Genomic DNA, 26,170 nt, shown 5'->3' with positions numbered 1-26,170 from the left:
CCACCTGACTACACAGTCCGGGACAAAACACTGTTTCACTTAGTCCTGCCCAGTCCTGCCCCCTCAAGGGCATTCAGAAACGCTCTGTAATCCCACTCCTGTGTGTGAAATTGCAGGTTGTGCTTCGTGACATGTGCCCTCAGGTGTGTGCCTCTGTGTCATTAGGGTGTGGCTTGTTACTACGTACAACTGGGGTGTCCATGATTCCGAGGGTCAGCATGACATCTGCAATGTGACTGTGGGAGACAAGACCTGTGTGACATATAGGTGTGTGAGCATCTGACAGCGCACAATGGTGTATGCAACTCTGTCCCTCATGCAGCTGGGTTATATGCATGGCAGACTATGATGTGTTAATGTACATGGATTCGTGTTTGCTGAGACTCATATGTCTGATTTTCATGATGTGGGGTCTTCTGGGTCCTGGATATGTTGTTTGCATGGGATGGGCAAGTGCGCCGGTCATCTGCAGAGTCAGATTTGCCCCTGATCTAGGATTGTGAGTCAGTGCATATTGTTGTTGTCTGGATGCCCTGCCCCTGTGACATGAGACAGTGTTGACTGACTTACAGTGCATTCCAGTGCCATGGCATTGAACTTGCAATGAGTGAGCCTGCGTTGTGTTCAAGTGTGCACCATGCACCCCATTGTGGCCTTGCCCATCAGGACATGAGTACATCATAGTGTGTGTTTCTGGCATGCATCCCAAGAATGTGAAATTAGTCTCTGCCCATCCCTTCATCTGGACACCTGTGCTGAGTCAGTCGCAAGAGATGTGCTGTGGGTCTAGTGACATACTCCTACATGTTCACTTGCATGTACAACTAATGTGTGGGTGGTGCATGTTGGCACATTGGGGTATTAGCATCCAACATGCAACAGACATATGTGTGCAAGTCAAGGAGGGATATGTGTGCCATGGTTGATGTTGGAAATGACAATTGTCTTATTCTAAACAGTGTTGGCACTTTGAGCTGTATTCAGCTGATGATGCCACGGCTTGCCCTGTGATGTGATGTACTCACTGTGGTGTGTGCAGTCAGTGCAGGTGACTGATGTTGTTCTGTTACTTCCTATTCCTATCCAGATACATCCACGGCCACAGGAGGGGACAGCTCCACGGAACAGGAGGAGCCACAGAGCCTTACAGGGACAGAAGGAGAGGAGTCAGGTGGACCCAGTGGCATGGAGGGCAATTTCAGCCACACAGAGGAGTCGTCAGCACCATCCCCCCCAGCTGAAGGCCACAGCAGCTTTGAGGATGACTCCCCTGTGGAGGCAGGTGTCAGCAGCCACCAAACCCCAGCTAGTGAGGCTGTCTCCGCCACCGCCACCGCCACCACCACCACCACCACCACCCCCCTCCCATCGACTCCCATCCCAGAGGTCCCTGTTGGCTCCCGTGTTCGTGAGCATGTCTCCTTTGTGCCAGGCACCGCACCCCCTGCCCCTGTGTCCCCTGCTGCCCTGAGTGAGGAGTCTGTGGACTTACTTAGACAGATGCATGTGGGGCAGACGTCGATGCTGAAGGTCCTCCATGCACACACAGGTCTGTTGACACAACTGGTGTCATTCATGGAGGGCATTTCCTCGGGCATGTCTGCCCTACAGAGGACCAACCAGTCCGTGGCCTCCTCCCTGACGGCAGCAGTGTCCCTCCTCCAACAGTCCCACACGCCTCCTACCCCTGCAGCACCCACAATTCCTAGCACACTACCTGTCCAAAGCACATAAACCCCCAAACCAATGGCTAGACGTGCACAGAAGCAAATGCAGGGGACTGATTCCACACTCACAGGGGCTGGTTTGCTGACACACACACAGTCATCCACAACCACTCCACAGTCCTCTGAGACCTCTCCCACCCAGCCCCCTTCCCTTGCCTCACCTGCAACCCCATCCCCCCAGAAGCTCTTCCTCTGCGATCTTGGCCTCTTCCACCGTCCCAGCAGATCCTGATTACAAGGGGAAGAGGAAGTCCCCACACACAGAAGGGGGTGCCCCTCACACCCGGACACCGTCCCCCAGGCGCACTCAGAACGAGACGCCCACCCGCAAGTTCCCCCGGCGCAAGAAGAGCAAGACCCCCCCCCCCCCCCCCTCCAGCACGCAGCTCCAAGGCAAAGTCTCCTTACTCCATCCCCCAGGCTACCACTCCAGAGGTTCCCCCACCACTCCCTGCCCCGGGTTCCCCCACACACAGATACACCATCCCCAAAATGCTAAGGCCATCCCTCCCTAGCACTTGCTCCTCCACACCTGGTCAGACAGTTGCTGCCACTGATGTAGGGACCGTTTCACCACCCCCTGCACTGCAGACCTCACCTGTCCCCCATTCCGCTCCCATGGATGTAGGCACTGCTTTGGAGTCCACGCCCACCCGGTCTGACTTGGGCACTGCAGTGGTGAGCCAATCCACTCCATCTGACCTGCCCACTGGAGTTGTGCCGGCACCCACCCCATCTGACTTGTGCCCCACAGTTGTGACAGCACCCACCACTTCAGTCATCTCCACTGCAGTTGCAAGTGTCTCGCCTGCATCTCCCACCTCTTCACTGCCTCCTTCTGCTGCGCCCTGATCCTGTCCCTGCGGTGCCTGGCCTGCCTCCATGTATGCCCCTCAGAGGGGATGACCCCTGTCCGTAGCAGTGCAGGCAAGCAAGGTGTGACAGTTGTCACTCTAGTTCACTCGTTGGCAATTTGACATGGACTGGCCATTGGCCTTTTGTTGGAACAGACGTTTCACTTTTCATATGCTGAATAAAGCTTTTTACTTTCTCCCTGTGAACTTGATTTAGCTGTACATCATGTTGAGGTTGTTTTAGATGCCCTTGCACCTGTAATGCTTGGTTTACAATGTTGCATACTGATGTGTTGATGTGAGGTACTCCCTGTGGTCCATGAGATATGTATCCTATTCTGGTGGGTATCCATGTCATCCTTTGCAGCTACCTGGGTGTGTCTGGATCAATCATTTGTGTACATCTCTCTGTGAGCATTTAATTGCCATGGTCACATCTGTGGCTTGCACTTCTGCACATATGATGTGCTTCCCATTGTCCAAATTGTCACTTCCACATACTTCGTGCTCATCACTACTGGCCCTACAGGTGTGGGCATCATTGGTATAGGAGCAACTGGGTCCTCTCTGCAACTTGCTGTACATATGTATTGAGTATGTGCAGATGACTTAAGGGAGACTCACGTACCCAGGCTGTTGTGACCAGAGCCTTCATTGTGCGGTAACTGATGGATGACTGACCAAGTGTTCTGCAGACATGAGTGGGACTTGCGGTGAATATGTTTGGCACAGCTGGGCTCCCACAGGAGTTGTGTCCCCTCAAGTTAGTGTGTTGTCCAGTGTCATGGCCTGGGCCCATGGTGTGTGTTGTATGTGCATGTGTGTGTGTCCACATCCCTGTTCATACAAAGACAGTGTTCCCTTGATATGTTTGTGTTGTTGATGCTTGCTGAGTGGTACTCGGTTAATCCCACTACTTTTCCAATGGGCTACCAGATGTGTGGGTGCATGACTCACTACTGTTAATTGGTGTATCATCATTGTGATTTGTCAGTTCTGAGTGTTGATGATGTTGTCAGACGCAGATGGGACACAGTGAGGGTTCCTCAAGGCACTTGTTTGTTCGCAATATCATGTAGTTGTCCCTAGGTGGTAGTTTTCAGTGATTGAGACATTTGTATGTGTGTGTGACTGCTCCCACTTGTCGGGTTCACGGCAGCGATGCTGGCAGGTGTCAACATGGGGGCCTTGTGTTCTTCCTTGGCATCTGCATAGTCCTGGGACAGTGGCAGGGATTGTGAAGGTCACATGAGCTTTGAGGTCATAGCCATGTACCGCATACTGTGTAGTGTGTCTGTCATTCCCCAGGGTTGTAAACAGTCCTTGTGTGATGTGTGTGTGCACCTTGGTTCCTGGCAACATTCCTGTGTTTGTCATGTGGGCATGTGCAATGTCACCTGTCCATATGGGCTTCACAGATACACATTGTTGCAGTTCAGGTGTGTGGTGTTGATGGTAGACTGATGTGAATGTTTGCATGGATGGCCCCTTAGCTCCCGTTTGTCCATGGATGAAGGGCCATGCTGAGTGATTTGTGTTTGTGTATGTGTGATGTACGTTTGTGGCACAGGACGCATGTCTGGGTTTCCCAGTTTGTACGACATCTGCCTTTGCCATCACAGTGAAGGTGTCATGCATGCTTGTGTCACACCAATGTCTTGTCCCTGGGGATTGTGCTGTTGTGTGTCAGTCTCTTGCTGTGTTAGTTGGTGTTCATTCCAGCTAGTGTCACATGTGTCTGTTGTGCTCCCTCTCATCTCCCAACGCCTGATTGCCCACTGAGGGTGTCCCAATGATGGTTTACTTTTGTATGGCACTGTGTCCACATCTGTGTCACTGTGGTTCAGCTCCTCTCATGTGTTGTGTAGTTGCCTGTGGATACTGTGACACACACACACACACACACATGGTGTGTCCGATGTGCTGTGTGAGTTTGCCTGTTTGTGTTTGTGCATCTGCAACAGTGCATTGGTATTGCTGTTGTGGGCCTTTGTCTGAATGCTGTTTCTGTGATTTTGCATGCTGTCCCTGTGAGTCATTTCACATCATTGTGCACATTCATCCTGGTTGTTGGGTGCCATTGCTGGCATGGAATTTGAGTTAGTGAGCTGACACCTATAGTCTACACATGTTGTTTTGGTTGGTGTGTCTATTTTCGAGAGGGGGGCATGCTTGGTGATGGTCACTTCTGCTGTTGTGTCATTGTACGCTGTGTGCATTGTCAGCCCCCATGTGTGGTGCTTGTCTGCACATGGCCGAGAGTGTTATGTTTTCACAGCACTGTTTGCCTCAACACATCTCTGTGTGTATGGGACACAACCACTATTTTCCCCCAGAAGTGTTTGATGTGTTGGGAGCAGGGATCATACATGCTGTTTGTTATGTGCAGCTTTGACCATGATGACACTTACCTTTTGGTCACTGTGTTGAGGGGGGTTTGGTCCCCATCACCACAATGCTCCACATCTGCTGCATTTTGTGAGACCGCACTTGACTTCTGTTCTACACAGTGAGGGGGTGTTCTTTTTACATTGCCACAGTGCTATGGTGATGCTTGCCTTGTGTATGTCACACTCATGTGTTGGTCACACATGTGCTGTTACTTATATTGTATGCTCGTAGCCATAGTCACTGTTGTGGGCATTTGTCACAGACTACACACTGTTGTCATGATGTCGTGGGGGATGTATTTTGCAGACATACCTGATGTTTGCGTATGCTGGATGTGTTGTGCATCACCCATCCTATGGCTGGGGGTGGCAGGGGTAATGGCAAACCGGTCCCCTGTGAGTGGGGGTGGCAGGGGTGATGGGAAACATAAGCTCTGTGAGTGGGGGTGGCAGGGGTGATGGGCAACATAAGCCCTGTGAGTGGGGGTGGCAGGGGTGATGGGCAACAGGTCCCCTGTGAGTGGGGGTGGCAGGGGTGATGGGCAACATACGCCCTGTGAGTTGGGGTGGCTGGGGTGATGGGAAACATAAGCCCTGTGAGTGGGGGTTGCAGGGGTGATGGGAAATATAAGCCCTGTGAGTGGGGGTGGCAGGGGTGATGGGCAACAGGTCCCCTGTGAGTGGGGGTGGCAGTGGTGATGGGCAACAGGCCCCCTATGGGTGTGGGTGGCAGGGGTGATGGGCAACATAAGCCCTGTGAGTCGGGGTGGAAGGGGTGATGGGCAACATAAGCCCTGTGAGTGGGGGTGGCAGGGGTGATGGGAAACATAAGCCCTGTGAGTGGGGGTGGCAGGGGTGATGGGCAACAGGTCCCCTGTGAGTGGGGGTGGCAGGGGTGATGGGCAACAGGCCCCCTATGGGTGGGGGTGTTAGTGGTACTGGCCATGCAACCCCTATGGTGGGCTGTTGTTAGTGGCCAGGATATGTATCCCCTGTGTGTGTGTGCCATTTTGCGGGTATGTGTCGTTTGTTTATGTGGTAGGTGTCTGACTTACCGTCTGCGCCGTCAGCGTCAGTCCCTGATCCAGTCATAGATGTAGAGTACTGGTATGAACTGCGCGATGGGATTCATGATGTGTTCGTGTCATACACGCTGCTTGTTGCTCCGTCTCGTACCCACTGCAAGCTGTTCCATCTCGTAGCCGTGTATTGATTTGTGGCGCGAATCGTAGCTGATATGCTTGTTCTCCGGATGCTGTGACGTGCCATATGTGACGACCCGTCCGGCGCGTAGGAAGTACGCATCGTACTTGTCATGCCGGAAACTGCTATGGATACTGCTTCCGGGCGACACGGTTCCTCTTTGGGAGTTACGGCTCGGGCGGAGAATGGGTTTTGATTCACAGCCTACGTGTCGGTCGTGTTTTTGGCAGTTTTGCGCATCGTACTTCCTATACAGGACGGACTGGCTCCGGGTACGTGTCGGTCGCAGGGTAAGGCTAGGGACAGCTGTCCGACCGGCCATCGGAGTCGGCCCCTTAATAGTCACCTGCAGTTTCAAGTTGATGAAGTAGGAATCCTGTCTAGGCTGGATTTGATGATGTCACGAGGTTCTGAACTACGGTCTCTTCTCGCCTTGGTCTAGTGGTTTCATGAGGTTCTGATCTGAAGACTCAATTTGATTGAATGAGAACCATACCTAAGCTCGGCAGGGTTCTGAACGGCATTTTCCACAACAGCACTAGTATACAAGTCTAAACTGAGTTCCATTAGATGCTGGGAGATGCAGTCCTACTTTTACCCAAACTAAGAAAGGGAGTTTTCCAGCATCCCATGGGTCTCCCCATGTTGTTGGAGAATGTTCCTGCAGCAGACAAAGTTTATAACAGGTACTAGAATGCTGCAGTGGAAGATTGAAAAAGGACAAATCTTTGAGTGGCAGAGTTATTGCAGATTTCCTAAGGGCTTCCAGCATGCTAACCTATCATATTATCTTTTTTTTGTGTCTTTGCTGTACTACCCCAAAGCAGCACTAGTCACCTGTACATACTCTTCTGTAGTATGATGGAAAGTCACTATAGCTTTAGTACACATACAGCTCATTAACGTTGTAGAGTAAGGACAGCTCAGTTACCCCTTAGAAAAAAGCCTCAACATGTGATAGCTGCATTTCCCACAATTTCTTCTTAAATTAATTAGGTTTAGAAGAGAGATATGACTTATGAGCAGCACAAGAGGCGACCATCAACATGGGAAACAGAAAATCAACCCTTGGAAGGAAAACATCTCAGCTGTATGATTTATATATCTGAGGAGGTCACAATGCTGTGCACATGAAGAAACATTAAGAATCATAGATGATGCACAATTATCAAAATAATTCAAATGTATAATTAGTAAAAGTCTTTATTGTTCACATCCTCCAAGACCGGACTCCAGCACACTCTGCACGAGATGTCCAGTCGCTACATATGCGAGTGCAAGGGAGCTGATCCACTGTAACCTATAACTACTGGAATGATCATTGAGATGTCTTTGCAGGCACTCTTATATCTTATGAAGGTATTGTCTACGCTCATGCTACAGATTTGAATCTGTCTCTGTGGGTGACTTTGTCATTGGGACACTTGGTGATGATTTTCTGAAAAGTGTAGCGGAAGTCCTCAATTTTGTAGGAGTAGCTGATGGGGATGACAGCAGAGTTGCAATGCGAGAGAATGATGCCCCTTAACATCACCTCACTTGGCTTTTGCCATTGAGGCGCAGAGAGAGTAAAGCAGTTCAGGATTTGGACAGGTAGCTAGTAAAAGGCAGAGTGCCACGATGATCGCCAGTGACTTAGTACTGTGGACTTTATTGTCCGGGAGTTGTCTGAGCAGATACACTCAAGTTCGCTCTGTTGCAGCTGTTCACTGGCGAACATGAATATTTTAATGTAGATGCCCAGCGTGAGCAGCAAAGGCAGCAGTACACAGCCAAAGAAGTTGAAGTAGACTATGAAACTCATGGTAACCATAATCTCAAAAAAGCACTTGATGTAGCAGTCCTGGGGGGGTACAGCCAGTCTCATTCATGTTCGTAGCCCCGTTGGCCCAACATTCACAGTCCAGCTGGTTCCAACCCATCAGTGGAGTTGGGCCAATTCAGAAGGAGAAAATCCAAATGGCTGAGATGTTGCCTCCGGGTTGTTTCCCTGTCCCCAACTCTTGTATCTGCAAAGGCAAAGTTGAGTATTGATCACTAAGGAGAGTCCAGAAGAAACACATAATGATGCCTATAATTCTACATAGCAAATGTTCAACTTAACAATCTTAGTAACAATTAGTATTAACTCTCATAATTGCTCTCAATGTCAAGTGTCACTCTATCGGTCTCAGGATTCTACAATTTATGATGCGTTCCATCCAAGAAGGTTCTTAAAGAGAGCCTACCTTACTGCAAGAAGGCCAAATCCAATGAGAGTTTTTTGAGGGTGACAACTGTCTATATAAATGATTTCCATCTAGGTGCAGCTCTTGAAAACCTAGCATTGATTCAGCCATTCACTGGACACCTCTGCTCTTAAGTTTCCATTCTTAAAAAATCATAATCGCAACTTGTTAAAAGGTAACATTTGGCAATATGTAATACTCAACAGGCTATTGTGACTGTAGGAAATCTACCTTTTGTGCATGGTCACCCCATATTTTTTGCCTTTTGCAGGACCCTACGTTTTTCCTGGCTTTAGAAGTCTGTGCACTTTTACTCTGTTAGCCAATGGTAAAGTGCCTGTGCTCCCCCTTTAAACATGGTTTAATTGGTATATTTGTAATTGGTCCATTTAACTTACCTGAAAGTCTCTAGTGTATGGTTCAAGATGTACTTATGGCCTGGAAGTTAAATGCCACTATTCGACTGTAGCAGCTACTGTACCATATGCTACAGTGGCAGTGGAATCATGGCTTCAGGACTACCAGGGTAGTATGACTGTAGCAGTGTAAATACTGCAATTCAATCGATCACAATAAACCCTTTTGGCAGGTCAGAACCATTTCTAAATAGTACTAATTCCGCCCTATGTAGGCTTTGTAGACCACAGGGCAGGGTGCATGGTATTTGCAAGTCAGAAATGTTAACATGTCATTACAGTGACTAGCACCCAAAATCTATTTTTCACGGTTGCAGGCCTAGCCGGCTGTGCAGAAAAACAGACTACAGATTAAAATTCTTATAATGTATGAATCAGACTGGGTAGAAAAATAACTAAACAATTATTTTTTAATAGTTATTAAAAATCCAATTCAATTCTGAAGTCGGATTTTTAAGGAAACCTGACTTTTAGAAAGTAACTTTTCCCCGTCTGAAGTTCCTGGAAGCTAAATTTGCATTTTTTGTCCAACTTCTACAGCTAGTAATTTGCATTTGAGCAGGTGTGGAAAAGGTGTGACATGCCTACCGAGAGCAAACAATAGCCAGACCTCAATGGGCAGAGATGGCTCCTTTGAACCATGCAGAATATGTAACATGAGGCTGTGAGTATCCTCTTTGACATTATATTGTCAATTCCTGCTTGGCAGATCTGCTGGGTTAACATATAACTCTTTGGGGTGCACCTGAAAAGCAGAGAACGGGATTGCAAGACAATTCTTGTGTGTCCACTGTCTGGCTGCTGATGAACCCTGCTTTGTTTTTTCAGACCTCTGACACTGAGTTTTACATATAACACTGTGGTTACATTTGAAAGGAAGGGAAGCAGGATGGCAAAACAATTCATGTCTATCTACCGTCTGGTTACTGGAACCCCATACTTTTGTTCAACCATACTTTGTCTCTGGGTCTATTGTATATGGAGTAGCTGCCCATAAACTGTATTTTAGTGTTAAACGTGGGAAGAGACTAGGATTACCATAGTACAATCACCACATACACATGCAGCCCTCAGAGCCCAAGTTTAGGGAGGCCAAAACTTTTGCCATCTTGAAAATACCCAAAGTGAAAAGGGTTGACCACCCGGACCTTTAGCTCATTGGTTAGAGTGAGCCCAGGAGTCATTCCCACCCACTAGCTTGTGCCAGACATAAATGTGACATCTCCAGGCACCCACTTGAGAACACTCCTAGATCAGAGGACGAACAAAAGAGAAATGGACCTGCAGTTTGTGTCCTGAGAGGGGCACTTAACCCTATCAGTGCTCATGACGGAATGGTTCCGTCATGAGCACCTGTGCTCATGACGGAACCATTCCATCATGAGCACCTGTGCTCATGACGGAACCATTCCGTCATGAGTACAGGGGCACTAAATCTCTCTGCTGCAGACAGCAGAAGGATTTCCTCTTTTTTGTTGGCCTCGGGAGGTGGGGAAAAGCTTCCCCAACCTCCCGCGGTGTTTTTAAAATTTCCAGTGCAATATTGAACATGCGCATGGCAAGCTGACGTCATTGCATTAAAATTGAAACTGAAACTTAGTTTCAGTTTCATTGTTTCAGTGCTCACGGGGCTATCTCAGCCCCTCGACCCGAAACACTTGGGAGAGGTATCGTTGGAAAGGGGAGAATCTTCTCTTTGTAATGGTACTCTTCCTAGTGGATCCCTGCTTGGGGATCGCATGCTCCCCCATTAAATTTGGCCACAGCGAGTCCTTCTGCCCCCCCCGTGGGGGGTGGGGGAAATGGGGGCAGTAGCCCTTCCAACACAAGTGAGATACCATTTTTATCGGAAGACTTTGGGGAATGCAGGGTGGGTGGAATTTTGTGGATCCACGCCGATTCCAGAACTTTTCATCACAGACATGTGAGGCAAATGTGTTTTGTTTTTTTTACAAAGATTGAGGTTTGCAAGGGATTCTGGGTAACAGAACCTGGTGAGAGCCAGACAAGTCACCCCATTCTGGATTCCCCTGTGTGTCTAGTTTAAAAAAAATGAATAGGTTTGCTAGGTTTCCTTAGGTGCCGGCAGAGATAGAGTTCAAAATCTACAGCTAGGCACTTTACAAAAAAAGGGTCGGTTTTCACGTTTAAAATGTGGTGTGTCCATGTTGCATTTTGGGCAGTTTCCTGTCGAGGGCTCTAGGCCTACCCACACAAGTGAGGTACCATTTCTATCGGGAAACATAGGGGAACACAGAATTGTAGAGCAACTGTTCTTACCTATTGACGTTCGATGCATTTCTGCCTTCCAAATGGAAGACAATGTGTAAAAAAGAAGTCACTATGAAAAATGTCAGATAATTCACATGCTAGTATGGGTACCCACAATTTTGGAGATGTGCAAATAGCTCCTGTTTCTAAACTCTATATTTCTTTCCCATTTCGGAAATACATTGGTGTCTTTCATATCAATTTTTTGCAGTTTTTTTTTCCAAATGAATTTCTATATACCCGGTACACAATAAAAAAACATTGCAAGATGCTGCTCAGTTATTGGCTCTGGGTCCCTTGGGTTTTTGGTGAACCTACAAGTCCTAAATATCCCCACAACCAGAAGGGTCCAGCGGATGTAACTGTATATTGCTGTCAAATATCTGTCATACTTGGTAGAAGTTACAGGTAAAAATATTGGCACAAATGGCTGTTTTTTTCAACTCATTTTCAATTTTTCATATTTTCAGCTGTTAGTTTCTATTAAAAAAACCTTGACGGATCTACACAAATGACCCCTTGCTAAATTCAGAGTTTTGTCTACTTTTCTGAAATTTCCAGCATCCATTATTTCTTTCATACCCATTTCTACCATTAACTGGAAGGAGGTTGAAAGCACAAAAAATAGCAAGAATAGGCTATGTCCCAGTAAAATGCCAAGACGGTGTAAACATTTTTGGTTTTCTGACAAAAGTCTGTCATTCTGTGAAAGCTTGGAAGGTGTTGATTTGAGCACCACAGACTCTTTGTTGATACCATTTGCAGGGAAAAAAACAGACGCTTTCTTCTGCAGCACTCCCCCCCCCAAAAAAACATAAAGGTACCTTTATTTTGGCTAATTTCTGGGTACCCTCCAGGGGAATCAACGAACCCTGGGTACCTCTGAAATCCCTATGACGTTGGAAGAAAAGGACACGAATTTTGCGTGGATACCTTATGTGGTCAAAAGGTTACAGGGGCCTAAGCGGGAACTACCCCAAATAGCCAAAAAAAAGGCTTCGCACATGGGGGGAAAAAGGCCTAGCAGCGAAGGGGTTAAGGATTGGACCTGCTACCTTTCGTACCCTGAACAGAGAAGTGAACTCCAAGGATCATAAGGCTGACATCCTGTTAAAGCTACCAGGATACAACAAGCTATAGGAGGCCTTTCCTGCTACTGTCCAGCTAACCAGTGGCAGCTGGACCTGGATTGGCCTCTGCTGATGGCACATTCATGGCACCACGCCTTTAAGTGTGTTCCCTGGGGGTGTGGCGGGGGCTTTAGAACTGTACTCTTGTGGAGGATTGGTCAATAAAGGACTAAGTCAGAAGGTACAATGCTTGACCAGAATGAACTTGGTAGGTGTATTTGGCCTGCACTCCATCGTGGTCAGCCTTAAATTAAGTCTAGGTTCCAGCCTACCACAGTCATTGACAATCATTGGCACATTGGGCTTCTTGGTGATAAACTACTTAAAAATTAGAAAAAATCTATATCCGGTTCCCCTTAATTGATTTTTTTTGTCATGTGTCATTTTATTTATTAAGGTTGACTCTTTTTCTAATTTGGAGTTGGATTTGTAATATTTTGTTTTTTGATTTTATTACATTTCTGATATTTTGTAAATTGTGAACACATTGCCCTATGTTAAGCCTGTGTGCTCTTTGTAATAGCTGCAAGGGGATTAAGCTCGAGTTAATTTAGTTACTTTCAGGGTTCACCCTGACAAGGGTTGTGATTATTTCTTGAGGTGGTTAGTCACCCACCCCAAATAGTAATCCAAATTCTTACATTGGTAGGGTCTCGGACTTGTGTTTAGGTCGACCTCTCAGTGATTTAAACTGAAATGAAAAATATCTTTCTTAATTGAATTTTGGGAATTTTGTTTGGCTCTTCAGTTTTTGATGGTCATTTTTGATTTTCTTTTAAATTCATGCCTGTTCTCAATTATTTTGCACCTGTGATTTCTGCAAGCATGGAGGTAGATCTAAGTAACATGGAGAGCCTCCAAATGGCAGATCTGTGGGAAATGTGCAAAGAAATGGGGCTAAGGCTGGGCAGAGAGTCCTAGAAGAAGGTCGACCATATTGGGATGAAGTACGCCCATTGCAATCCTCCCCACAAGAGCACGAGGAGATGGAGGAGGAAAATTAAGATGAAATTGAGGAGGCTCTGGTGCTACAGGAGTGTGTGTCCCAAAGAGCAGCCTTACCTGCAGTGTCCAGAGCAGGGAGCAGCATGTCATTTTACAGTTTGTTCCAATTAGAGATGGAAGACAGGCAGGCCGAGAGGCACATGAAGTTCAGGCTGGCTACACTATTATTGGAGGAGAAACCTGTCTGCTGAGGAGAAGGGGGCAGCAACAGAGATGGCTCTGGGGGAGAAGACATTAACTCTGGCCTTGGAGGAAAAGAAGACCCTGCCGGCCAATGAGAGCAAGGCCTGAGAGCCAAGAGGGCTTTTTAGTACCATGAAAATAGTGGCAGCGACAGGGAAGTGGCTAGGGAAGGTAAAAAGGTAAATGAGTCTACATCCTCAAAGACCTGGTGCCTAGCTATGTAGTGTGGAGTTACATAAATTAGTGGTTTGCAGCACATGAGGTGATCCTACAAATGCATAGAGTGAAGGAAGCCCTTTTTACAGAGTGCCCCTGAGAAGTAAATCGCCTGAAGTTCAGGGGTATTCAGAAGCAGTCACAACAGTCTTGGGTGAATTTTGTAGATTCTTGTAGCAAGGCACTAGATGGATGGGTGAAGGCTAGCAAAGTAAATGATTTTAATCAGCTGTACAATTTGGTTATAAAGGAGCATATTTTAAGTAATTATTTTACAGAGTTGTACTACCAACTGATGGACATCAAGACCACTTTGCCCAGAGAGCATGGGAAGGATTTTGACCTCTAGATCAGCACATGTGTCAAAGAAGGTACCCAAGAGTGGTCCAAATGAAGTATGGCTCAGATTTCCTTCCACAGAGGAAGGGAGAAGGCCAGGATAATACAAATATGTTCACCAAATGGCCGCAAAAGTGTTTTGAGGGAAATTATTCTCATTCCCCTTTAGAGTAAAGTAGGGGATATTTTGGTAGAAAGCCCAAGGTGTCATTTAACCTGCCCTGGTGCTATGACTGTCTCCAGTCATGACACAAGAGAGGGGACTCTGTGTATCTCTGGAAGTATCCCACATGTGGGCCCTCTACTGGGCAGGCCAGTGTAGCCTGGGGGCGGAGTGGGAAGGGAGGGTGTTATTCCGCGGAAAAGAGGGTAGAGCATTCCTTAGTACTCCTTAGGTGGGATGTGGGCCTACAAGGTAAGCTGGTTATCCTAGAGGGCGGCAGCAGTCACTTCTGGGACGTCACTATGAATAGGGGCCATGTCACTGGTATATGGAATGTTTTGTTTTCAAGCACTCCCAAGGCTGGAGCTTTTGCTCTACAGCTGGTAGTGCATACCCCTAGGGGGCTAAGTCAATGACTGCTATATTTGTAGCCTGAAGGTTGTTAAAAAAGATACAGATGCATGGCTATGTAGAAAAATGTGTTATTTAAATGCTTTATTACTGATAATGTGGGATCATGACCATGTAGGAGTCAGTTGTAATATATTTGTAAATTACTGTATAGTATTAAGTAGTGTTTGTTTAAAAAAAGTACTTTTCCTTTTCTAAAAAAAAAGCACAAGTATTATTGCGTGCCAGTGAATCGTGATTCTTAGCCCACACCACCTCCCTTAAGTAGGCCTTGGACTACTCTGCTATGCTACTTTGAGAGAGTCAAGTGCTACAATGGGGTTTTGGTTCCCAGTGGAGGGTGAATGTGAGCCCATTACTTGTGCAGACCACACAACTATTGGCCTGTTTCCGTACAAGATTAAAAAGAAAAACAGTTACAGATTAAAATAGTAATGCCGTATCTCAGGAATGGGAACACGTTGAAAAACAATTAAGCAACTATTTTTAATAGGTATTAAAAAGCCAATTTAATGGTGAAATCGAATTTTTAATAAACGTTAAGTAAAAGTAATTTTTAGAAAGTTACCTTTTCCCTGCCTGAGGTTCCTGTAGGCTAATTTGCATTGATCTATAGCGTCTACCAGTGAGTAATTAGCATTTTAATGGTGAAGTTTGATTTTTAATTAATCTTAACAATAAGTAACACCTAGCAATGTACCTTTCCCTGCCTGAAGTTTCTTTATGCAAATTTGAAATGAGCCTCTGTCTTCCTGCTACCAGTACTTAGGGGCATACATATAAAAAGAAAGTCACTTTGTGCAGCAAGTCACTTTGCTGCGTTACACTGCGTGACAGGGAAAAGGCAGGAATGCACCTTATTTAAAGAATACAATGCATTTCTACCTTTTGCCCTGTGCTGGGGACGTTTTGGCTGCCTAGCGCCAAAGGAAGCACCTTAGCACCATGGTAAAAGGGTGCCTGCTTTAAAAGGTGAATTGTTTTTGTGCAGAAAGGGACACTGTCCTGCACAAAAGCAAACCCTGAGACATTTAACTCTTCCTTTGTTTGCTGCAGAATGCAGCATACATAGAAAGAGGAAAAACGAGGAGAAATACAAATATTTCTCCTTGTTACGCCTCACCTGGGAGGCATAGGTTTTTTGGCTCATTCCCAAGCCAACAACTTCTGGTAAATCTGGGAATGTGTAAAAATCCATGTATTTTGCTTGGGAACCCCCACGTAAAACCCATGGAACGCCACCCTGGTGCAGAGCAAGGCAACGCAGCGATTTGCACTGTGTTGCTTTGCTAGAAATTTATGGAGCCACTCGGGCCCCTTGCGTGGCTTCATAAATCTCATTCACACCCTCTAGCTCATGCCAGGCATAAATGTGACACATCAGGGCACCCAACTTTAGAAAACTTCTAGAGCTGAGGAAGATCAGTGAAGTACTCAACCTACTTTCTGTAACCTGAGAGGAGACCTGAAGGACCTATGAGTTTAATCTTGTACCAGAACAAAGAACTTATTATTCAGACCTCCTGTTCAAGTTACTGGGATACAACAAGCTACAAGAGTCCTTTTCCTGGATGTACCCAGCTGACCAGTTGTAAGTGGACCTAGACAGGACCCTGCTGTTTGCCTCTGCCTGCCATCCTCTCAGTCTTTAGATGCGTCCCCTGAGGGCCTGCTGGGCTGTAAAAGTGTACTCCTGCGGTGATTTGGGAAATAAAGGACTACGGCCCTTATTACGATGGCGGTCAGTCGGACCACCGACTGCCATCATATCGGGCAAGTGACTTTCCGACAATGAGTCAGCGGTCCTACCTGCCCTATTAGGATAGGACCTCCGTCTGGGCGGTCGTACAATGCTTTTTTCTACTGTGGCTTGTGCTGAGGCCCAGGGAAAGGGCTGCAGCACGAGTCATGTGTTGCCTGGCACACGATGCATGGATGTGTGGGGGAGCACTACATGTGCCCCCAGGCCACTTAGCAATGGTCCAGTGGGACCGCCATGAACAGGCAGCCGGAAAGGGATATCCTAATCCCTAAGGCGGTGTGCGCGCAGGCACCATCTCCATTGTAGGGTTTGAATTCTGACAGCTGGATCTTTTATCCTGTCCGAGGCAGCGGTCCTACCTACCGACCTCTGCGGTCCGACTGGCTGCATTGTAATGCAGTGGTCAGACCGATGCCCTAGATGGCGGGCTGACCGGCACCGACGGACTGTCAGCGGTGGACCGCCCACTATTATAAAGAGGACCTATGTTTGAAGGTAAAGTCTTTGACCAGGATAAACCTGTGCTTCATCACGGTTAGTCTCATGGTATAGCTTGATCCCAGTTGACAATTGATTACCATTGATGCTTTGTGCTTTTTGCAGCTATTTCTTCTTGAAAAATTCATTTCTCTAGTTCCCATTATTGGATTGTTGTCATTGTGCTGTAATTTTGTTTAGTACATTTTATTCTATTTTCCTTATTCTGTTTCGGATTTTTATGTTTTGCATTTTGGCTTTATTCTGTTTAAGTACTGTATAAATAATTTATACATTGTCCTATGTTAAGTCTGTTTGCTCTGTGCCGTACATACCAGGGGGTTGAGTTCAGATTAATTTAGCGACTTTGAGGGTTCACCCCGACAAAAGTTGTGATTTTTCCTGACGTGGGTAGTGCCCCACCCCAAATAATAATCCTATTTCCAAAATGTTAGTGTCAATAGTGATGCAGTTGCACTCTGATATCCTTGTACTATTGTGTGATGCTGTTACGTTTTTAGTGAAGATATTGAACTCTTAGAACTAGTTGGGTGTTAGGACACTGTTGTAAAAAATATTGATGCTGAAAATATTATTGTATGTAATATAATTTGTAAGTGTTAATTAGTATGCAATGTATACTAGTGTGGATTGTATGTCTTTATTTTTTATTATTTTTTATTTAGTAATACTTAAGTTGTAGTTTTAGCTATAATGTACAGAATTAATTGTTTTTATTTTTTTAGTAGTTGGATATTGGGTTTTTAGGACAAAAGGGTGGGTATATAAGTAGTTATTTATATGTAAATTTTAATACATAGGGTAAACACTTTAATGATGAGCAAAATATTAATTTAGAACTGTTTAATTAATTTTATTATATTAATATTTAAAAAATGTTTACCTTTGTTATTTAAGATATATGTTAATGGTATGATATGTATATTTTGGAAAATATTAAATATTAAAACATTTATTTTCAAAATAAGTAGAACATTTTGCAATTTTGGTATCTTAAAAAAATGAATTCATATAATCTTTTATTTTTTAAATTAATATATTTTTTAAAACAAATTAGTTACTTATTTTTTAATAAATGTACAAACATTTGAAAATTATACAAATTGTATTCAAAATGGAACCACATTGTGCCTGCCACATGGTGCATGGATGTTCAAAAACATCAATTTCTTAATGGCAGCATGTACTGCGTTCCTTTTCTGCCCCCTGCACAAGCTGCCATTGGGAAATGAATGTTTCTGAGCACCCATTTGGCGGTTACATATAAATCTGGCGGTCGGAACCGCCAGCCTATGTTCGGTCAGTTCTAGACCACAACGGTCCACCCAATATCATAATTAGGCCCTTCATATGTCATAATGTTTGTAGAAAGAGCTTTCTGTTAATCGATTTTAGTATTTCACTACCTCTATGTCAGGGACATAGGCTAGTGCTATCATTTTTTTGATTTCTAAGCCAAATATTCTACTCTTAGTGCAGATGTTTTGAGATGTTTCCTTATACTTTAATTGAAATTATAGTAACAGCCTTGTATAGCTATGTGGGGGTATAGGTTAAGAATTGTTTGAATTACTGGCTTGTTTAAAGGCTATGATTATTTTGGGGGGTACTAGTTATTGCATGTTTGCATGTTTTATATGGTTTAAGAGCTCGTAATAAGTGCTGCTTTGTTTATTTGGTAGTAGGGCACATATAAAAGGGATATTTGTATTTTAATATTCTCCATGTATGGTATATATATATGAGTAAATGGCTTGAGACACATTCTAAAGGTTCCATCCATCATCTAGGTATGACATTAGCTAGGGTTTACTAAGTTGTTTGCTTAGAAAATATTAGAATTTATCACCATTTAGGCTATCATGTAACAGAAAACGTTCCTTACTATGAGTAATAGTTAATTCTGCAGGTATGCCTATGTCTTGGTATCTTCTAGGGGCAGTTGGCGTATCACTGGTGGCTTTATTTTTGTTCATCCAATTAATCTTTTTAAAGTGGGGATAGGTGGTGGTTGCCCTGTTATGTGTTCCGGAACTCTAGGTAACTTTGCTTGTGGGTTCTTGGGAGCTAGTGCTTGCCTCTCCTCTATCTTGCAATATTTCCCGTTTCTGTCACATTTGGGGGGTGGTTATGCTCTCTTACATGGATTACTACATCATCTTTGGCACTTGCCCTCCCTTAGCTTACATTAGAATAATATTTAGCACATTTTCAATGTATAGCTTCTAATAATGCACTTTTGTGACTGTTGGTGTAGCCCATGTGATTTAGTAACTGCTTTCCTTTCTGTGAAGTGATACATTTGGCAGGCTCTGTCATTGTATCTGTAAGTATTGTAATAATATAAATATATAATATCTTTAAACTTTTGCATGTTTGTTATTAACATGTTTAAAAATGCATTTACTTCTATTTTGTATGCTTACATATATGTTCTGGTGAGACGTTTTACCTAGTTTTGCAGCTATTCCTTGTGAGGTGTTTTAATGTGCAGCAGGTGCTTTCGTTTCTGTGGTTTGAAAAAGGATAATGTAGGTTACATTTAAAATGGTACTTTGGTGATAGTTTGTATGGGTTGGGGTCGTTAGGTTTGTTGTTTACTATTTGGATGAGTTTATCATTAGTTAGTTTTACTTACTTTTTAAAAACATTTTTTTGCTTGTTGGTGTTAGTTGGTATTTTCTAGTAGTTTATTGGTTTTTAAGTTGTAGATCTTCTGTTTTAGAAGGTATGTGTAAAAAAGATAAAAGTTGGAAAATGTGATAACATTTATTTGCTGTGCTATATTTTTACGTTTGTTAACAGTTATGTCTTAGTTTAAATGTAAGTGTTACTTACTTGGTTATGTGGTGTGTAAGATGTATATTTTTTCTTTAATGGTTAGTAGAAAGAACCTGGCAAAGTTTCCTTATCTTGCAGAAGTTTAAGTTTTTGAAGTATTTAGTTGTTCTAATTAGTGTGCCTTTTATACTGTTGAGTATATTGTTTGTTTGATTCTATTGGTTAAAGTTGTTCATAGTTTAATTTTATCGAGTTGGTTTACTATAGTTTTAATTTTTTTTATCAGTTGAATCCTTCTAAAGGTAAAAGCTAATATGTGTTTTAGTATTTATGTATGATATATAGTTTTAAAAAATTATACAATAATTTCTATATGTATATTTATGAATATTTAGTTTAGTGTTTATCTGTTTGTAATTAATAGCATTTTTTGGGGGGTGGGTGGGGTTATTGTATATATTTTAGAATTGTAACTTTTTGCGGTGAATGGTAAATATTTTGTTGATGTAATATATTTTTATTGAAATTAAATATGTATATCACAATAGCATCAGTGCAATAGTATAAGAAGCTGTAGGTTTATTTAAAGTAATTGTTTCTGTGAAAAGTGGTTTTCTTAGTGTTTTATTAATAATAATTTATTTTGCCGATAATATTCTACTCTATATTGTGTGGATCGATATTCTTGACATATTATATGTTTATTTAAAGGTACCAATATTTTAGTTTCAGAATTATTGTTTTCCAATATCTATAAACATTGACATTTTTAACTGTGATATTTGTGTTCTCAATATTTGTCATTTTTATAGTGAAGTATACAGAGTTGATATTTTAATTAGCAATATTTAATTTCTGATAATTTTGTGTTTTGATATTTGTTGGATCGATATTATGTCAGTGATCCAACTTGTTGCACTCTTATGATGATGTTGAGCTCTCTTCAGTTGCACTCATGCTATTGAACTCTGTGATACTGTTGTACTCCATTGTTATGTCACTGAGCCCTACTGTGATTCTGTTGAAATTCCCATCAATGTTCCTGAGCTCTTCTATGTCAACGTCATGTTTTCAAATTTTAGACATTTAACAATCATTGTCACCTTTGAAGTGTACCAGATCCAGACGTCAGATCAAAATTAAGGGAATTTGGAAACATTCTAAAAGAACCCGAAAACATTGGAAGAAAACCACTTTTGACATAAACATATAAAATATTAAAATAAGTATTTGCTTTTCTGCAAATATACATTACAGTAGCAAATGGATGAGAACACTTAAATGAGGCAATGAAGATGTCTGACAAAACGCTAATCAACCAGTTATGTGTTACTGGACAAACATCCTCCCTGACATTTGCCTCAAATTCACATTTTCATTGGAAAAATATAAAGATACAAGAATTGTTTGAGTCATGTAGTTTATCAGAAACTTTCCCTCAAACAGAACAATATTTCAAGCTTCTGAGGTGTTGAGCCGATGAGGACCAGAGCATCAGTTTTCGATGGTTCTTAAGAGCATGTTGAGTTGTAACTTTGATTCCACTTCCAAGAGTTCTGTCCTCCTGACTTCTCATCTATAGGACAACAGCTTCTACAATGGCAAGGCTAGAATCTATGGAGACCACTTCTCACTGGTCACATTTGATATGGCAGTCACCTCACTCTGTCATTATGGACACTACCTCATGTGCGGGCCATTTATGTGACATCCTTCTGCAATTGTTGGGGTTGGTCAGCTTGGTTTAAATTTTTTGGGGGGATTTTTATATGGCACAAACATAACCCTTCTGGATATCAGAGTGCTGTACAAATAGCCAAGGAGAAAAACCCAATGACAATCTGAGAAGGAATAACCATGGAGTTTGCTTCCTTATTAACAAATTAGAGTAAAGCACCTGATGGCAGTGATTAGCTGGCAAAAGTTTCAGGACTGGAAAGAGTGTCCGGGATGAAATGGAGTGATAGGGCTACCCCACATGTTAAGTTAGACATACTAAATTACTAAAACAAAATGGGGAAAATCGCTGCCACCAATGATGTCACTGGTACAAAAGATATTGTCACAGTGGAAAATAGTCACAATTATATAAAAGCAAGAGAGAATCATTATTATTTTGGTTGAAGAGGGGTGAAACCCCGAACCCGGTCCTAGGATGCTTGTTTCCGGTCCAGGGAGGACCTGGCTTGGCAGTTCGGGCTGGACTGTTCCCATGAGGCACAGCGTCAAGACTGATTTGCATATGGCCAGGTCTAAACTAGGGTGGCATGGTGAGCAAAAGAATGATGGATTTAACCCAGATCTCTTGACTGGGAGTGAATGTTTTGATTTTTCTGCATTCCGTCCATCAATTGTGTGTCTTTTACTATCAACAGTTAAGGCATAGCAGTACTTCCCAAACTGTGGGTCCTGACCTTATTTTTGGTGGTTCATGAAAGTCCAAGCAATCAGTAGAGATGCCTTTAAATTCTGTATTTATCTTGTCACGTTTGCTGAGACAGAGGTCACATGTCATGCTCATTTAGACTTTGGCATGAAAACAAATTGGATTGGCAGGAGAAAGGTTAGCTGGAGGATGCCATTGAAAATGTAAACCCTTATCCTGCCTTAGTTAAAGAAACCAATGGCAAAGATCAGAGGAGTAAGGGAGAAAAACAGACAAATGATTCTGATGAGGAAAATTATTTTAGAAATACATCTTCGAATATGAGACCCCCCCTGTACGCTGCCAGAGGAACAGGGACATGTGGTGGTACTAATTCTACTATTACTAGTCCAGGAACAGATAACAGAACTGAGGGAGATGGTACTGGGGTGCAGGCTCCTCCAGGAGTAGTACCAAGTGCACCAAGTGAGACTGAAATGATAGCAGTGCCCAGTATGAGCAGAGACGCAGATTCAAGCTGCCACACCTGCAAGTATGGTTGTAGGTGAGGAGACCCCTAATTAAATTAGCATTATCATTCTCAAAAATTGAATTTGGCAATATTTTGCAAAGAAATATTAACTTGGATAAAGTGTTGACTTACAATGTTGACAACATGAGATATTTGACCAAAGAAGCAGCCAGTAGTGCAAATCAAGCACACAATAAATTAAAAGAGCTACCTGATGTTGTTGAGTAGACGTCAGCAGATTGAAAGATGTGAAACAAACTTTTAAAATGGATTTAACTCATGATGAAATTAAGGAAATTAGCATGATTACTATAAGAGTTCATATTTAAGATTTGATTGAGGAAACAGCAGAATAGAGTGGGTTAAAGAAATATTGAAAAAGATGGAGATGAAGGATGGCAAGTAAAAATAAATCGAATATGCCTGAAGTTGGGGCAAGGAGGGTTGCAAGTGATTCAGAGGCAATGACCAGAACAGTTTTGGAATTCACTTTAAGAGAAGTTCATGGAGGGTATTTAGCTCATGTGCCTTTCTCGAGAGCTGATTAATGTGCCTTTTACGAATAATTTCCTGAAATTGTAAGACAAACCAGGGAAGTGGTTTGAGGAACTACACAGTTTGACAAGCATTTCTCAGATTTTGTGGACAGATTTAAATGTCTTGTTTGTTATTGTGGTTCCTAGTGATGTGTGTGCAGAGTGCAAAACTATAGTTGGACGGCCAACACAAGAACCTGCTATTGTGCCTCCTAATAATCCTGAAGAGGAAGTAGTTGATGAATACCAGAAGGTTACTGAGTATTTGGAAAAACGAGTTCCAGAAGAGGATAGAAATTGGTTAAAGATTTTGAGAACTTCGGGCCATAGTAAGAACAGCGATAACATGATCGCCGCTTTAGCGGCAGGAAACTGCCGCTAAAGCGGCGATAATGGGCTTGATAATATGCCCTTGTGAATTCCCATAGAAGCCCAGGTTCTGGTGTGAACCTGGGCTTCTATGGGAATTCACAAGGGCATATTATCAAGCCCATTATCCCTGCTTTAGCGCCAGTTTCCTGCCGCTAAAGCGGCGATAATGTTATCGCCGTTCCTTGAGAATATGGCCCTTCCTAAGAGCCGAAAGAGTCACTGCATACCTCTTATGAGAGGCTTATGCAGATTTTCAAGAAACTTAGCAGAGTCAGTAACCCAGCAACGCTGCTTCCTATTTCAGATAAAAAATTGTGAAGACAAGAAATGTTTTGATTTTGATGATGAACCTAATGATGATTGTATTGCACAAACCCAAGATCAGATTTAAAAATAAACTCCTCTTGAAATTGCTGATCTGACATTATTTATTGATGGTTCTTGTTTGAAAGATGAATTTGGTGCTCTGAGAGCTGCCTATACTGTATGTACCATTTCAAAACCTTCTTAAGCATTCTCTCTGCCAAATGTAACTATAGTAAAAGTGGGATAATTGGCTGCATTGACAAGAGCTTATTGCTTGTCAGAGACTCTGAATGTGATGTCTTACACAGACAGCTAATATGGTTCTGGGGTATTGCATGACTTTGATCAGCTGTGGTCACAAAGAGGTTTTATGATATTTTTTGTATCCCCTATAAAAATAGTGCCTACATATTGAATTTGTTAAAAGCTATATTAAAGCCGCAGGAAATTGCTGTTGTCAAGTGTTTTGCCCATACGGCTATATAGAATTTTATCACACTTGTTAACAAATTGTGTATTAGCGCGAGTCACACCGGCTCTTACCTGCATGCAGGCGTCGCCAGCTCTTCCTGCCTCACATATGGGTTGTCACTCCAGCCTGATTGGTTCGGCTGGTTCCAGATAGGCTATCCTGGACCTGCTGGCACTTTGAATGTCCCTGGGCTTGGCTTTCTACAAGGAAGGGCGCTCATTTTGATTGTTTTTGTTGTTGTGGGTTACTGGGGACATCCAATTTGTCTCCTGGCACACCTTATGGAAACTGATGAGGGGAGCTCCCTGGTCTCTCTGCTCTCCTAGTCATGGATAAAAAAATAGGTGTGCTCCATCCGCAAAACTCGATGGCCATCTTGGAGTGGTCAATTTACTTTGACTTCTATCCCACACACGTGGTCTCTGCGTTCTCCATGTAACATTGTGCATGATATACTTTACATGATCTCCCTTCAACAAATGTGAGATACACACCCATATACGTGGACCATTCAGGTGAGGTCAATTTACCTATATCCATCACACTTGGCCTCCGAATTGCCCTTTCATGGACTTCCACGAAATGCCCTGGGTTTACTCCCTACTGCCATCATAATAAATTCCTCCACGTACGGTGGCCTTGCCTGAGTGGTCATCATTCCTCATTACCACACATTTAGATGTGGTGTTTTCCTTTTTAAGGTCTTGCGTGTAACGCCTTGCGTGAACTGTCTACTATACACAGATGCAAATCCGACCCTTGGAATTGCCTTCAAGTGGTCTCAGCCCTTGCTCCTGTCTTTTTAGCCCAATATAGTCAGGCTCACATTGGTCTTGGTTTACACAAAAGGAACCTGATGGTTCGTTGTTAGATATTGAGATTCGACTGAGCACTCCACCTCTACTCCCTGAAACCCTCTGTTTCCTGGCTTACTTGCGCCTCCTATGTCTGGAGCCGAGTTGAGCGCTGATTTGGCTATGGATCCTAAATCCTTGAACTCCATCTCTCCCACACTTGAGCCGACCACCGATAATGCTTTCTGAATCATATATCCCCCTAACCTATCAAAAAAGGCCGCAAAAAACTTCAAACACAGACTACTTAAATCCCATCCGGAAACCCTTATCTCAGATCCTTACTTCTTCATCAAAAAACGGGGTTACCATAAAGGATCTCATCTTCTACACTAAACGTCACGCTCAATGGCAGAAGGCCATATACGCTCTGCTCCAGATCTCCACTTCCCTGAAGACTCCTCATGGTCTTAGATTGTTGGTTGCGCCCTCCTTGGCTTACAGAGCAGAAGCCACCATCTCGCTTTACAAAAACGGAACCATCCTTATACAAGCCTCAGATCACAACCTAGTGGTATTTGACAATTTTTCCCTACCATCTTGAATAAAGTGGCTAACATCAAATACACCCCCTCCGGAGGTGTCGGCCTCCCTACCGTCCCCCAGTCTCCTCAAAATCCATCCCATACCCCTCTAGCACCATCTTCTGACCCTACCTTAGCACCGCAGGGCCCCTCTTTTACCTACCTTTACCCATAAGAACAATTCTCCTTCAGTGCCCGTTGGGAATGAGCGGTGACAGTATAGTCAGCATACTAGTAGGCCTGCTCCCCCCTCCTCAAGGATAGCCAGCTCTAACTCCCCTAGCTCCACAGCTCACAGCATTGCCCCAATTCTCCCCATGATCTCTTCCCCCAGCCCTTCCCGTAATCCCAGCCTGCTCTCACTGGCATCAAGGGGTCAATATCCATCCTACCCTTCCTCCCCTATCATACCCAACCCTCTGAACACCCAGCTCCAATTCCTGGAATCTCTCCCCTCTGAGCACATACATTCGCCACCTGCCCTACTGTCCCCCGCTCCCACTAGCTCTCTACCAGTGCAGGGTCCCCTGAACCTAGCTTCCCAATCCCATTCCCACACCTCAGTGGAAGACAGACTTAATGAGATCTCACTTTGCCTCCTACAACTCAAGTCAGAGGTACGTAGCCTATTA

General features: G+C 43.8%; 1 pseudogene; it reads right to left on the bottom strand.

Annotated features, from left to right (window-relative positions):
* Nucleotides 1-7,388: 7,388 nt before the first annotated feature.
* LOC146858377 (adenosine receptor A2b-like) overlaps nucleotides 7,389-26,170 on the bottom strand; it is a 46,900-nt pseudogene continuing 28,118 nt past the window's right edge.

This window comes from Triturus cristatus, chromosome 3_2, assembly GCF_964204655.1.
Source record: "Triturus cristatus chromosome 3_2, aTriCri1.1, whole genome shotgun sequence".
NCBI classification, from domain to species: domain Eukaryota; kingdom Metazoa; phylum Chordata; class Amphibia; order Caudata; family Salamandridae; genus Triturus; species Triturus cristatus.
Note: the sequence above shows the minus strand (reverse complement) of the source record. Positions and strands in the feature narration are given on the sequence as shown.